At 38.5% G+C, this 15,817-nt stretch overlaps 1 long non-coding RNA gene across 1 annotated transcript in view; it reads left to right on the forward strand.

Moving 5' to 3' along the window:
* Positions 1–15,531, forward strand: part of LOC117244951 — a 36,638-nt gene extending 21,107 nt beyond the window's left edge. The window contains exons 2-3 of the long non-coding RNA XR_004498970.1: positions 5,353–5,465; positions 14,746–15,531. This is a non-coding gene — a long non-coding RNA (uncharacterized LOC117244951). The remainder of the gene's footprint in view (positions 1–5,352; positions 5,466–14,745) is intronic.
* Positions 15,532–15,817: the final 286 nt, after the last annotated feature.

Genomic DNA, 15,817 nt, shown 5'->3' on the forward strand with positions numbered 1-15,817 from the left:
TGGTTTAGTGCATTTACTTTGACATAATTGTTTAAAGGGCTTTAGATGAAAATTTGTGAAGTGAAGCAATTTCCAACTGAAAGCCTCATGGCATAGGCTTCAGTCTGTGTTAGTGATGTAAACACATGCATTAAACTTTGTAATGGATTTTATGAAACTTAATGAGCAAATTTTTATTGTGCTGTAATACCATGTTGAAACTATCCTTGTTTCTTTGTTTTTCTTTGCCTACAGCTAGAAAGAAATTTGACATGCCGTATTATTACATTGTCCTAGTTCACTGTAAGTTTATAACATTACCTAAAACTAGAGCCTTTATTTGAAATTGGAAAAAGTGATATTCTCTCATGCCTTCCACTCAGAATGACATATAAAATCCACCTGATTGTTTTAAAAAAAATGTTGATGGCAAATTTTTATCATATTATTTCTTATGTGGTTGCAACTGTGAATCTCCCAACTAAGACAGGCCAGTCAGCTCAGCTCTTCAAAGACTCAGAGTAACACTGTGAGCAAATACAAACAGGTACTGGTAAGGTATCAATGCCTGCTTTGGTTCAAACATACACTAAGATCTGTGTTACTATGAAAATTCACATTACACTCCAGCACTTCTACTGGCATCAAGCTGATTGCAGAAGTATAACCAAAGAAAAAAAGCTTCACTCATACTGGTATTTCTGTCAGTCTGACTTCATAATCCCAAGCTACTTTATTTATAAGGTATGCAAGGGTAGAAATAATTTAATATTTCAGCATGTGTTTCAGCTAACTGCCTTCCCAAAAATGGAGTAACCCACAAAGCCCAGTTCTTTCTACATAACTGGAAATTTTACCAGTCTTTACTGTTGAAACAGGTGAAGGATTCCTCATGGCACCAGGAACCTCCCCATCTTTAGTAACTTGGCTTCTTCCACATCATTGTTCCTGTAAACTATCAGCTTAAACCACAGGTCAAGTGTTCTTATACACTCATAAAAATGTCCTGTAAAAAAGAAACTGATTGCTAATCAGTGAACTATTGTAGTTAAGCTACACTGTGTTATAATACTGGAGTAGGATCATTTCCATCTTTAAAATGACAGTATTTTCACTGTGGTGTTTCTTTCAGATTAAAGATGAATTTTGAACCTCAAGAGCTGTAGAAAAGTGACGACAAAACATGTACAATTCACATTAGCAACCTGTTAATGTTTAGAAGCATAAATGGTAAGGTGACTGGATAGATGTAAACAGCACACCCAGTGAGGGTGAACCATTTTATCACTCTTGTGTGTGCTGAACAGCAGGGCTGAACTCAGGCCCACAGACTCATGGACAGTTTGGCTCCAGTGCCATGTATGTGATAAATAATACTGGAAATATGCAGGAATATCACACTTCACTGTCCCACTGAAACCAGAGGATTTCTTGCTTCCTTAAAGAAATATTTATTGAAATAGACATTAATATTCTTCTTCCTGTATTGTTGACAGTCTCAGTGCTTCTCCCCTGGTGTTCTTTGAGATTCTACTCACTGAAAGCAAGCTGTTACTGTCATAGCTCAAGGTTCACTTGGCTCAATTAGCAGCAGGACTTTAATATTCTTATGTCAGGTAACAAGCAGAGCTGGTTGAACTTTCCATGAATGTAGGAAAATGTAGGAAAATGTAGGAAAAAATAATCGAACTGAAGAAAATTGTCAACCTTTTTTGTCAGTGCTTCTTCCCCAACCTCTTTGATTAATTATGACACTCTTGTTTTCCAAATTTGAAAGTTTAAAGAAAAAAAATCCAAAATTTTGTATTATTCCATTCTACTGTGATTTCAGTTACTCTGCCAAAGGCAAGAGAACACAAGATTTAATAGAGGCTACAAATAATAGCAGTGGTAACTGGGCTTCAGGAGCTTCTTTCAGCTTCTCTTGCTAACAGAAAATCTCTGGCACTCACAGATCCCGCCGTGGAGTCCTAGCCCCACTGAAGGCTCCAGGAAAGTCAGTTGCCCCTACTGGTAATAGCAGAGTTCACCAATCTATTTTTATGATAAATATGCCCCAAAGCCGTAGACATGCGGGTTTTCTTTACAAACTTTTAAAAGCTGACTATTCAACAAACCATTATCCAAGGTGTGAAGAGCCTGGTGAGCATTGCCAATCCTGTTAACACCATTGTGAGGAACACTGTGCAGCAGGAGTCATCTGACAACAGCCAACAGGGCAAACCCTCCTAAGCAATTCACTGAAGTGTCATCTCTGGTTTGCAAGTGGAATGGCACCTTTGTCTTCAGAAACGTGTAAAGTGTCACTGCCTGAAAGATCAAGCTGAGCCTTGTTGTGCCATTTACATGAGCCTGATTGTGCAGTACTAATCTACAGGCTTTGGAGCTGCCTTCCTTGCTAAATCCAGTTGAAGGCTGAAAAGTGCTTGATAAATCCGTAGGGTGCTTTAACTTGGAAGAATTCTTTTGCAACCGAGACAAACAGGATTAGTACATGTGGCCTTCCATAAGGGAGCTCTGGGTCTTCCTTTCACTGATAGAGCATCCCTTGCTATTTTTTTCTCTCATTAGTACCTCTTGATCAGAAAGGTAAAAAGATCAATAGGTTTGTAACAGTATATTTTTAGCCGTAATAAAATCTTTTGAACTCTGTATTACAAGACTGTGATTCAGAGCTCTCTAATTTAGCTATAAAGTATGTTCTGGGCAACATTTTCTGATAGGAAAGTGTGCTGAAGTCAGTGGAATGCTTTCTAATAATTTCCAGAGGCTCTGGATCAGGTTTTAAAATTCTATCCTATTTTTTTTAAAATTTTCTATGGTGGTGTGGCTCCAGCTGCATCATTAAATATGTTCTACTATAAAAAAAATTACCAATAAACTAAAGCTTACATGATCACTGTAATTAAGAGATTAGAGATTGTTTGGCTCTCACAAGTGCTTTAAATTACTATTTTCAAAATGAAATCTTGAAAACTGCTAAAGGCTAAGCAGTCTGTGGTCCTTTGGCAGGTATTTTCACCTATGTGCATAAGTGGCTTTTACTCTCCATTTACTGTGTACTGGCAACCACCTGCCCTTATATTCTGAGGAGAAGCAGACTCTACTTTGGCATCTGAGACGTGTAAGCAGGATGAAAAATCAAGGCCTTTTACTCACTACGCCTTCCAAACTTAAATGTATTGTGACCCAGTTTGCAAAGGCAAGGCAGAACCATCCTGGATGCTGCACATTGTCTGCAGAGCTGAGGGCGATTGTGCTGCCAGGGAAAATGCCTGGCAGGTTACCTGGAAAGTTAGCTCATTCCTTTTGGAAGTGTTTTAAGTCCATCAAAAAGAATTCTGTGCTAGGACATGGAAACACAAGTGACTGCATCACAAAAAAAAACCCCTGCCCAACCTCTTCAGAGGCTGGGGAGCCCTGCCCCCCGTTTTGAAAGGCAGTCTGCCTGTTTGGGTTGAGCTGAGCACTTGTTTCCCCCGCAGCCAGTCTGGAAAGACATCCAAGGTGACCAAAATGAAGACATAAACAGAACACATGAGCACACACTGACAGCACCAAACTCAGGTGTGATGTGCTGGTGTGTTCTGATACTGGTATGGCTGCTCCCAACCCTCGTGTAAAGCATTGCTCTAGAAAGTGTGAGACTGTTTCCCGTGCTGTTTTCAAGCTGAGGAGGATCAAAGCCTCATTGTTGCAGAAACACTGTCAGCACCCACACCTGGGCTCTGTCGAAAGCTGAGGTGCCCTTCACCCCTTGGGGAAGATCTGGGCCAGTGCATGGACACCATTCATAAGATTAGACCCAGAAAAGCAGGGGTAAATAATGTGGTGTATGTGAGCAGAACACTCACCCTGCTGAGAGCAGCTCAGGTACCCAGAGCAAAACAGCAATGATGCTTCTCAGCAGAGCAGTTTATTGCAGGTGGACTTGGGTGGTGCTTTCTCCTTCCATGGAATAGATATTCATAAAGAAAAGCAAGGCTTCAGAAACAATTCTTTATTTAGCAAACTCTATTTCCTCCCTTAGGTGTGTTGCACCTCACTTTTCTGTCTCCAGAAAGGGAATTCCCTTTATAGCTGTGATTAGGGAATTCTGCTGCCAGGGTTAACTGCCTCTGGGTCTTTCTCGCCTGTGTGGTCTCTGGCAAATAATGCTTTGTGAATAACAGCAAATGCTTGGACTTGCAACGTTTTTCCAATCATGTTTAGCACAGAGAAAAAGCATCTTTGACAGCTCTGCAAACACAGTCTTGAGATACAATACATTGCTGCAGTTTAAAAAGTTAATAGCATACGGTTTAAACCCTGCCTACCTAGATAGTAACATGACAGATTTTAAGCGGCTTTAAGCCTATCTAAAGTATACAATACAAATACTAAAAGAAAATTTATTTCAAGTTCTTTCCTTTTTCTTTTTTTTTTCTTTTTTGTAAGGGGAAGCCCTGCAAACATGGAAAATGTGTATCTTTTCCATCACTTCATAGAAAAGCAGCAAAACATACAGAAGAAAAGCCTTTCTCTCTGGCTGATTTCCCAAATGTACTTTGAGTTACCAACCACATTTAAGAGGCTGCTGGAGCTTCTTTGTACAGTGAGAAAGTGCTGAAACAGAAAAAGCATTGAGCAGAATATGCAATGACTTTGTCACAATTATGGGCATCAAACACAGGGTTTTCAGACACAATCCTTTATCCTGCAGATGTTTCAGCTCAGTGTGTTGATCAGCACATTGCCCCAGGAAATTGCCTTGCTGATTAAAAAGTGTCTGTGTGTGCTCCCCTTGCACATATGTAGCTTAGTCTTTTCAGGACAGCAACTAGCTTCAATATTCAGGAGATAGCAAAATTGTAGACAAACAGTTGAAACACTCCGCTGGTGCACCTTGACTCATTAGAAATGCTGCACTTGTAGTAAGCAAAAATATTCTTCATTGCAACTAAGATTCAGCATTTAGGGTGTGTGTAGGAACATAACCTTTGCCTCTTTGTTTAATGCTCTCCTTTGGGAAACAAATGCCTTTTGAGATATCAGGAAATGCAAGCTCAGTCATGGTAACATTTAGTTTCCCTTTCAACCTGCTGTGTATAAAATCGCTAGTGAGTGAGAATTTTCTTGGTACTGTGGACATGAGATCAAATCCTTTCCTTTTATTATTTCTTTTGTTTAGTTGAAGTCACATCAGAAGAAAATTTAATTTTATCTCTCTCTTGTCTTCTTTTTTCTTTTTTTTTCTTTTTTCTTTTTTTTTTTTTTTTTTCCTAGAACTGTGGTCATTGTATAAAGTTGGCTAAGAGTTATTTGTTTCTGTGCCAGAAATAACTTTCCTTCTTCACAAAGCTGATCAGTGGATTTGTGTTTTTCCCTTGGCAGATACTCACCTTGTGCCACATTGCAACTGAATTTTGAAGCTGCCAAGGGCCAGGACAGTCCTGTGAACTTCACCGACAGCTGGATGGACTTGGGAGGGAGAACACATCTGATGGGTGAGCACTCAGAAATTGAGTTTCTATTGTGTCCTGGTAGTGCCAAGACTCCAAACTACAGGCTGTTCCCCCATCAGTTGAATGATTAAAGGCTGAACATTTGTATCTGAGCTCACCCCTCTAACACTCTGGGCATTTACTGGAGCTATCAAGTTAATTGTTCAGCAAGTCGCAGCTCTAGGGAAGGTTAGTGTGGCAGGCAGGATTGTCAGTCACAGGAACCTCTCTCCCCCATTCCCTCTCCTCCTCCATGCTGGCAGCTCAGGCTAAGGCCTAATACTAATGAGAAGACTTCCCATTCACAGTGTGTCAGGGAAACCAGATTTGTGGCAAAGAAACACAAGGAGGAACACAGGCTAGACTATCTCTGGTGGACAGGGCAACAGTGAGTCTATACTTGCCTCTTCAGCAAAGAACAAGAAAGGATTGTCTCCTTCTCCTCATTATCCTCACCTAATGTCCTTCCAACCCAGCTGAGCCAGAACAAAGGGAAAATTAAAGAAGTAAAATATTCTACACCTTGCAAAAGGGAAGTGTAATTCTTCAACCCGCTGTTTCATAGAGAAGCAACATGTGTCTATAGTTCAATCTAGTGCTCCCTCATTAGCTCTACAAAGCATTTGAACTTTCATTCAGAAATTTGATTTGGTAGATCTGATATGTTCTACTGTGGACCAGAAGGGAAGTTTATTAGAAAAATTGCAAGGCTGAGTCTTTTTTACCTCAAAACAAGGTTTTGGATTTTGCTAATCGGGTACATTTGTCATTTACATTGATGATAAATATTTAACAAGTAATCTGTTCTGGGATGAATGTGATTTACTGCTGCAGTCTGGGTTTGTGCTATTAATAACAATAATAATGTTTGGCACCAGTATAGACAGTTTAAGCAAAGGATAGAACAGATTTCCTAAGCTCTAGCTGGCTCAGTGTGGCTTTCCATGTCCTGATGAGAAGAATTTGCCAGAAACAGGCTTGTTGGGATCAAAAGGACATGGAAAAACAAGAGCAGAGTCTTGTGCAAGTTTGTAATTTTGTTTAAGAAAGAATGGTGGGGTTTGACAGGCCTTCTTTCATTTAATTTCTCTCAGATGGATTCAATTTAAGATTGAGCTTTTTAGAGTAGTGCTACAAAAAAAATTTCATTTTTGAAGTTAAATTTGGGTAGGATTCAGAATAAATTGTGTTGAAACTATTCTCTTCAATGTTTTCTTGAAGTAAATGAAGCATCTGTTAAGGTTATGGTTGTTATGGTGTTGGTTTTTTTGTCTTCATACAAGGTGTTTGTTTTTCTTCAAAAGTAAAGTTTGTTTTCACTAGAAAAATTAAAACCTGTGAACTTAAAATATTTCCTTTGGTTGTAAAATCCCCCCCACCCCCCCAATAATCAAACTTTAGTTGTTCAAACTTAAAGTATTTTCAAGGAGGTGAGGAGGAAGATTCAAGAAAGGAATTTACACAAACCTCTGATATCTGTGCATGTTTCAAGCAAGTTCCCCTGAATGTTTTCCTCTATTGCAAACTTTGGTTCAGGTATATTCCTATTTGCAGTGAAAATAATTCCTGCCAGGTCCATATCTGCACTTCTGGGTCGCTGTTCACTTTTTCAGCAGTTGGGACACAAAGAATCAATAACTTCCTTTCTAACTCAGTTATTACACAGAGTCTGGACAAGGTTAAGAGCTGTTTGACTGACAGCAGAGCAACTTTGCCATTAAACAAATGTGAATCCTTCACGTGCATGAGCGCTCTTCTCCCATCGAGGAGAAGCAGCCACTCAGGGCTTGTGCACTGGTGCAGTGTTTCCTTTTTATGGCTGATTGCTTAAATAGTGCAGCTGAGACCTGCATGGTCCTGCTGGTGCAATGTGATAGGTCTCGGAGGGCAGCAAAGGTTATGTGCCATTTTGATGATTTTATTTTGTTTGATTCCCAGCTTTTCAAAGCTGCAGCCTAGCCCTTTGCTGAAATCATTCTGAGAGCTGTGTCATCTCAAAGAACTGTCACCAACATTTTATTCATATATTTACTTCTTTATTGAGGAATTGTTTTTCTTTCAGGTGTGCCTGTTTGGAATGAAAATACTATTTTTGTAATTACTTGAGCATTTTTCATTTTGGGCGAATACAAAGTTTGGACTCTCTTTTCATCCTTTCTATTGCAACCTCTGTAATATATTTGATTGATAGATTTTATTACTATGGTTACTCCAATTTTACACAGCAGATTTTATTTGTGAGAGTAACATCCTGCTCTGCCCTCATTCAGCCTACTTTGTTTATTATTGTTTACTGGGGGGAGGGAGGGGATGATGTTCCACTGTTTTCCATGAAGACAAACTTGGCACAAATAAGGAGCTTCTCACATCCGTAAATCCACTGGGTTCTGCACTGCTACCTTAGAGAGAGAAGAATCTTACATACTGAAGTACAAAGAAATTTTGCTGTCCACAAGAGTTCAGAAATCACAATCACACAGAGAGCTTCCATCTTATTACATGGAGCTTTTTCTTTCTTTCTTTCCCCTTAATTTTTATTGGAAAAAAAAAAAGAAAAGATTTTGCAGTACAAGTCACAAGTGATTTACTTGCATGCTGCAGGCTGATTTAGGATGCTTATTCAATCAGTCTGCTTCTAATGACACTAGAAATACCATAATGGATGGAACATTCCTGTCTGCTCTAAATTGGATTAGATGGTTTACTAATGTAATACTGGCAAGCCAAATCAGCCTGTGATGCCATAGGGATTAATCTATAGGGAATACTTGATCCCTAATGCCCATGTGCTAGTTGAAGTGCAGTCATATCTTTTGATTTAATAAACCATTTTTATATTTCCCAACAGTATATGTGTGTTTGAGCACGATGAGCTAATTGGTAGAATTAGCCTTTTTAAATGAAACTTCATAACTTGCTGCTAAATGGAAGAATACTAAGTACTTCACTCTTAAAAGATTTGGCTGCTGTTTATGCAATTTCTTCTGAATAGCTTAAATGCTAAGGACCACACAAGGATATAGTGTGCTCTCTTAAGAGACAAAACTAAAAATGCTGATACATCTTGGAAAATACTCTTTTTTTACTGAACTGAACAGTCACAAAATGTACATATCACTTTAAGTACAGTACATTAGATCTGCTTTTATTCACATCATCACGTGCTTTGTTTAAAAGTTAAACTTTGATATACAAACATTTACAGATTGACAATCAAATAAACTATGACAAAATAAGTTGAGGAACAAAGAAAAATTACACAGTGCCATGTTCTTGGTGTCACTTTCAGTTCCTGTAGTGTTTTCTGAGGTGTTCACTCACATCTCTTCAAGCTTTGGCTGGTAGATAGCTTGTGCAGGGAGCAGAGAGGCACAGGGGAAGGACTCAGAGAACTGCAGAATTAGAAAGCAAAAACTTCCTCCCTGCTTAGGTGTGTGCAACTTTGTGCATCTGTACAAACTGATAGCATTTACCAAAGTGAATGTAAAGTGTCTGCATTGTGCCCAAGTAACTTTGCTGTTAAATAAGTCATCATACACCAAATTCTACTGTAAAGTTGTGACCAGTTTTGAAGGCAGACAGGAAATCTTTTGGTTAAATTAATAAATCAATGCATATATATTATAAATATGTTTCCCAGATATAATTGCCTTAATTCAAATAGTCGTGACATTATGTATGGAGACCTGGAACAAAATCTTCCCCCTTAAACCCTCTGACTTGGCTGCTTTCATGGCTAATATTTCAAATTCCCATACAAGTGATACAATCATGAAACAGTACCTACCATGACATGAAAATACATAATTTTCTCCACCAAATTATTAATGCCAATCGTCTAAGACAGACACATCTTTCCCTTTTCCAGAATTGTGACAGATCCTAAATTGAATAACCTGACTAACACCTGGGTTTGACACACTTCCAATATTCCATAACACAGCTGGAATTACAGGATTCCAGTTCCATGTTCTGAAGTATGCACTAGGTAGAAGCATGTCTTTCTAATCTTGGCTATTCACAAAATATTAGACCCCAAAATAATTACAGGCTAATAAAGAGGAAAAATATTTCAGATTTTTTTTATAGTCTTAAAAAATTGTTATTACTGATATCTTTGCACAGTAAATAAGCAAATCTATTTGAAAAGTGACAAACAATACTATGATAACAGTAAAGTTTCTACAATATTGTCTGAAAACATTTTTCATACCAGCATAAACAGAAATCCTGAGACTATTTGCTATTCTGTATCAGATGTTTTGGACATCTCTGTGTAGCTGGATATCAAAATATCAGTTGGTACAATCACCAGTGCATCATTCTGCATTAGAGATTGTCTGCTCATTCACTGGATCACTGGTGATTACAGTGGGCTTTCAGGCCTATTGCTTCACATGATGATTTATCAGACAACATCAGAGCATATGTTTTAACTTCCCAGCTGTTTTAGGTGGATGTTTGATCCTTTGACTGCCACTGAAACCTGTCCTTCTAAAGACATCTGCAAACATTACTGCATCAGCTGAAGTATTTCTGCAGGCTGGAGTTGCCTTATCCTTCATTAGACCAGTTGTCTTCAGCTGACCTCTTTAAAACAGAGTATTTCTCACCACTACTGAGTCATCCCAAGTCATGTACCTCATCCCTTTAGGTGGAGGTCTGGTCCCACTACAACATTCTGTATCCCTCTTTCTCACTTTGTCTTGGTGTGTGGGCCAGAATCCCACTGCATGCTACTCTGGGTGTATGAGGAGATGTAACAATAAGTAAATACTTGTAGAGGTTATTTCCCATGGCTCAGTTGTCAATCATTATTTTTTTCCAGCAGGGAGCTTTCTGATGGATGTGGACAGCTGGTTTTTGACTTAGACTACTAGCTATAAACTATTTCTAGTGAAGGGAAGACACTTGTGGTGATAAATCAAGTTTAGGAGAATTGGCATGCATGATTTGGTGTGTTTGTGTGCTACTGACATGGAGGGACACCTTTTCAAATACAATGGCTTGAATTGTGCACAAGTATTTCTGTGTAGGAACAAAGACCGAGCTTCATGTTTAAGCAGAGCTTTGCTTTTGTTTGTGCATGAACATTTGCTGAGTGCTCTGTGTTGAGGAGGTACATCTGAGATGTTGCTACACTGGAACTCTGACACTGGAGGATATCCATCATATGTGATGTGTGAGTGTTGCTGTTGTGCTGTAAATTTCAGCAGTCAGTCAGTTTAGAAGAGGAGTGGAGTTAGAAATAAAGTTATTAGTTAAAATTTACTAAACATGCCAGATGCAATCATGAGATGAATATGTTTGACTTAACTTTTGAATAATGAAAAATAGTTTAAGTAATAGAAATAGAGTGATGTATTGGAGTATCTAAGTCTGGGTTTGCCTGTTGGCATAATCACTGCATTGTGCTATCATTCCTGGGCACACAACCTTTGTAGCATAACTATATCTAGCCCCAGGAGTCTGACTGACTCTCAGTACTTAAAAACTGCTGAAGAAAACTCCACAACCTACCCATATAATTATCTATCCCATGTACAGTGATTACATACATTAAATTAATGCATTTATTCAGGATGTCATGTAGTGATTTGCAAGTAATAATGACTTTGAAAGGAACTGAAAATATCAGGGAGAAGTGCTAGAGTACTTCCAAATGCCCAGCAACATTGGTTCAGTGACTGGAATATTTTGGTTTGCATCTAATAACTCAAAAAAGCTATTGTTCTGGGGGCATTTGTTACAAATTCTGATCATCCAGCTGATGTCAAGCTCAAAATGAAAGATCAGCAGGTTTTGAACAGTGATAGAAACTTCTTACATTTCTCATTTGAAGCAATACTAACTTCAGTAGAAATAAAGACATAGTTGTTACACAGAAATATATATATATATATATATATATATATAACATTTATTTTGAATTGAGGATTCATTTCCCTGTGTACTGTCCTAGACAGTTTAAGCATTTTAAAGACCATACATGTATCCCTGGTATTTTTCACAACTGCTTAAAGTTACAAGAAAACAGGCTTTGAAACCTTTGCTTACCCATGTATGCACATAAATCTCTTCTAGCTTTCCTCACTGTCAGGCAATTATAACTTGTAACTGCTTCCAAAGACACCTGACTTTCCTGATGAAGAGCTATAATAATAAATTGTTCCAATAAACATGATGACACTCAGAGCCATATAAAGTTAGAGTCAATTAAGAGCAACAAACAAGCAGTGCTTCACCATCACGATAATCCAGCATGTGCCACCTCTGAGAATGTTACGTTGTATGCCCAGCACACCCTGCCTTGTGCAAGACGAGGAAAACTGTAGGATGATGGTGATGGCTTGGAACAACACAGGAAAAATCTTCTGGGTTTGTATTCCACCACTTTGTACTCCTTGACTTTCAGAAGCGACCGTTTCATAAAAGTCGTATTTGCTTTCCTTTGATTTACAATTATTGAAATTTTAATAAGGATTGTGCAGCGACTCCAGACATCACATATTGTCAGTGAGAAATTATAACTTTATTGCAGCACACACTGACAGCCAACTCATAAAAATGAATGACATTCTATATCATAACATCTCGTAGGCTGTTCAGAATGTTAATAGCTCACTTCATCTTTCTTTAGCATAATGAGGCAGACAGTGTACCAATATTCAACGTGAAAATGAAGATTAAGAAAATTTGAATTGAAGCAAGAAAGTAGCATTTAGCAAAGATTCAGGCAACAATAAGATAAAAAGTTTCAATTAAAATACTCTTAGGGAACCTTTTATCACTTGGAGCAAGGCTTTGTTACCAAATACCAACACTTACTACAAAAAAATATCATTTAAAAATGGCTTTTGAAATGCTGCTTCTAAACAGATCTATAGTCTTTCTCTTCTCCCATGTAGTACTCTGTTTTTCTGTAGACTCAATTGTAGAGGGTTGGATTATTTTAGAATAATCTATTTTTCCACAGTAGATCAAGCTGAAAACGGAAGCAATATTTAGGAGAGAGATTTTTACTACTTTTGTTAGCAGTTCCAAATGCACCTACTCAAACACAGGCAAAACTGTCCAATTACTTATCCAAATCTGCCAGTATTGTTAAAAACTCTGTAGTCACTGAGAGCCCTGGTTAAGATACCTCCAGACTCACTACTTCAACTATGAACATTGTATGAACCTGAATCAGTCAACTACTTCTGAGTAAAATTATCCAGTAAAATAATGCACCTGAAGCTGCTGCTACTGACTTTAATTTTGGTGATGATCAAACAAAACCTCTTTAGCTTTTCAAGGGCTCCTTCTTTATCTCTAAATTTATCAAAATTAAAGAAATTTAAAAGTTTGGAAAATTCTGAAACCAAAATATTTATCTTTTCTTTTTCAAAATACATGCTCTTTTGAAGCAGTCTCATGGATCTGCATTGTTAGTGCAGTGCGTGAGGCAAATGTAGCTCCCTGGATGTGGAAATATAATTGTATCTTTTGGAAGGGGATTCATCTCATGGTGTGGATAGAGCACAGTAGATTGATATTCCTTCTAGGAACAAGATGGCAGATTTGGTCCTTAATCGTTCAGGAGGGGATTTTCTGTGGAGTATGAAAAATGTCAGATCTGTACGATATTTCATCCATCTCAGAGATATTTGTGATTATCCATTTACTTTGGGGTCCACCATCACTAGCAGTGCAGGTTGTTGGTGCTCAAGGGCACCAGTCCCAGCCAGACTGGGGCTGCCACAGCAGGCCTCTGCTGTTGGAAGTGGCCAAGGGTCCAGGACAAATTGTATTTTAATAAAATCCCAGTGATAAAGAGGATAACTTAATCTCCAGGATTGTTTTTTACCATTATTCAAACCAAAAAGTAATTTCTTTGGAGTATTCCCCTAATGTCTGACACCTGCAATGTTGTCACTGAAGTACATGAAATAACAGGAACAACCTGGAAGCACTACTAAAGACACATCCAATTTTCAGCCAATTTAATTGAATTTTCCATCCCCGTTCCAAGTACAAAGAAATTAGCACTGTATGTTCCAGCTAAAAGAGACACTCCTCGTGATGTATGCTCTCTGAGGAGATCTGTCTGCTCAAATTTAATGCTCCTCCTCTGTTTGTCTGAACTGCTTTGGCTACTGCTTTTTTCACCCTTTTGATTTTAAACTGTTATTCCTTTGGCATACTTTTCAGCTCATGCCCTTTGGGTTTTCTATCACAACCAACTATTCATCCTGATTTGTTACTGAATGACCTAAGCTGATTCCTGATTTGATTCTTCCCTTATTAATACTTCTCATTATGGATGATTTTGAAATTTATTCTGATACTTTGAAACATCCACTCTTACAGAGGTTTAATGATTTGTTGAATCTCCTCAGTTTATCACATTATGTTAATTTTCCTTCTTGCAGAATGGGCCATACATTAGAATTGAGTAGGTTACTTAATCTTCATCACAGTAATATACTATTCTTTTTTCCTTTGTATTTGTTTCCTCATTGTGAAACTGAAGATTTTTCTCCCTTTTCTTGATTGACCTCTGGTATTTTCCAGGTGCCCAGGGCTCAGTGGTACGTTTAAATCAATGACCCTGCATGAAGACAGCTCTCAGAGCCAGCCAAAGCCCCCTCTCAGGCCCTTCTTTCTCCCCTCTGTTTGTCTCCTCTGTGTCTCCTTCTTCCCTCAGCAATATGGGATTCCTGCTCAAATTTCTTTTCCCTTAATTCATTTGGTTCGATATACTGTCAAGCACACAGTGCTTACAATGATATTTATTGCTTTTTTTCCCCTCCCCCCACAAAATTAAGATTTACTTCTTTGTGTTTCTGTAAATAAAAAAGGTCTGCTTTGCTGTCTTTCGGTGATTTGCCTTGTTTTCAGTACACTGTATCCATTCCTGAGGCTATCAGCCTCTGCTGAGTATTTCTTTGCACTCAAGGTCAGTTCCCAGCTTGCTGGAACATACCTGCAATTACTTTTGGAATTAAGAAAGCTTGGCTAGTCTGGTCAAATGCAGTGATTCTTAATCCAATCTATACAATTCCTTTTATTTCACTGGCAGTTGAAAAGGTGGTAGTGAAATAGCCTTAGCCGCAACTTCATATATTTGATTTTATCAGTATGTCTTAGTTCCCACATCTGATTGCTCATTGGAAAAGCTCAGAAGTAATTCTCTAAATCTAGTGAGTTTAATTTATCCCTATGTCATAAGTAAGTTCAGCTTGGCTCTGGGGGTCTGGTGCAGATAATGCTTCTTTAAAGGTTATCTGGCTTTCTGCAGGGTTTTGGAAGCTCAGCCGCAGTGGAAAGTAACTGGAATGCAGCCATTGTCTGGCAGTGTCACCGGCACCAAGAGATTTATTGGAGGAGGTACAGAGGGAGCCATATACATCAGCTGATGGCAGGTGGGGATTGTCTCCCAGGCTGATGGAATCACATCTCACACCTGCACTATGGATGTATGGATTTACTTCACCTGCTGGCAGGCAGGGACTCTCTCTTTGGGATCATGGGATCACTCTTGCAATACAAATATACTGCAAAGCAGGAATTTTTTGGGCAAAAACTTATACACATGGGAGGGCTTCATGTGCCTGGTTACTTCTTTTGATTGCTTTGAATTCATGAGAGTTCAGTTGTGTAAATCTGGTGCAGGCTGGGTAAAATTTAATGGATTGTCTCATTTTGCACCAACTCACAGAGTAGCTGGTAGTGGGCAGCCAGACAATTGCTCTACCTGACATCTCTCTTTTCCCATTTACCAAACTTCCTTTTTCATGATTCAGGTATCTGTGGTCTTTTCCTCCTCACCTGGGATTTGGACTGGTTTATCAAATTTTGATTTCCTGTCTTCTGTTAATATTTAGCTCATGCCATTTCTCTGAGAAATTATTATTGCAACTGCTGAACGCCATTTGTGGTCAAAACACCATAGTAACATTATTCATATACATTATCTGTGGCATCATTGACATGCAGAAAATACATAAATACACTTTCCAGGCTTCACAGTCTTGAAAAATAATTGATGCTTTGCATAATTATCTGATAGATACTTACAGATAGATGGCTTCATATTCTTTTACTCCCCCTAATTTCTGTACAGTGTTCATGATCACTTGGATTTAGTGCATACTGAAGCCCTGATTCCCGGGAAGTGGCTGGACACTGCCTGCTGATGGGAAGTAGAGAATAAATCTTTTGTTTTCATTTGCTTCCACACATGACCTTTGCTTTTGCTTTATTAAACTGCCTTTATCTTGACTCACAAGGGGTTTTTTTTCCATATTATTTTCTCCCCCCAGTCCTGCTGAGGAGGGGAGTGATAGAGTGGCTAGGTGGGTACCTGGCAT

Source organism: Parus major, chromosome 10, assembly GCF_001522545.3.
Source record: "Parus major isolate Abel chromosome 10, Parus_major1.1, whole genome shotgun sequence".
Taxonomy (NCBI): domain Eukaryota; kingdom Metazoa; phylum Chordata; class Aves; order Passeriformes; family Paridae; genus Parus; species Parus major.